This window comes from Gavialis gangeticus, unplaced genomic scaffold (assembly GCF_001723915.1).
Source record: "Gavialis gangeticus isolate Ggan-Ray unplaced genomic scaffold, GavGan_comp1, whole genome shotgun sequence".
NCBI classification, from domain to species: Eukaryota; Metazoa; Chordata; order Crocodylia; family Gavialidae; genus Gavialis; species Gavialis gangeticus.
Genome location: NW_017729031.1, coordinates 54,364,097 through 54,364,742, shown reverse-complemented (window position 1 = coordinate 54,364,742; position 646 = coordinate 54,364,097).

Here is a 646-nt window from a genome sequence, read left to right as displayed (position 1 = left end):
CTCCAGGGAAATGGGCAACACAGCAGACTTGTTCGCTGGCATGCCATCGCATCGGATCAAGCATTGTAAAGTCAAAACTGACATCATAAAGTCGAAATGGTGTCAATTTATAAATGTCATAAGTGCCATTGGTTGTAACTCAAAACGTCTTAAGTTGAGGACTGACTGTATTTAGGTTACAGATGTTTCAGATATATTAACCCTGATGTCCTGGCCAGATTCCAACTCCAGTATTTAAACTCTGTCTGTTTACATTTCTCGTTCCAGGTGCAAAGAGTTTTTTGTTTTTGAGTACTTGGATCCTATTTTAAATCATGCAGTAATATTGCAGTGCATAAGTTAAACTGGTTTTAGTATAGGAGGGGAAAAATACAGCCTGTAGGCTGGATGCAACCTGCTGGGTGATTTTATCCAGCCTGCGACAGGTCCCTCAGGCCTGCCTGGCCCAGGTGTGGAGGTACTGCCTGGCATGGAGCTCAGCCCACCCTATTCCCACGTGTGGCTCTTGAACACACCAGGAACTGTAGTCTGTGGGGCTGGGCAGTGGCTGGACTTGGCTTGCCAGCAGCTCCTGTGGCGGCAGCAGCTTTTTTCAGCTGCTGCTGCTAATAGTTTCATAGTTTCATAGATTAAGGGTCGGAAGGGA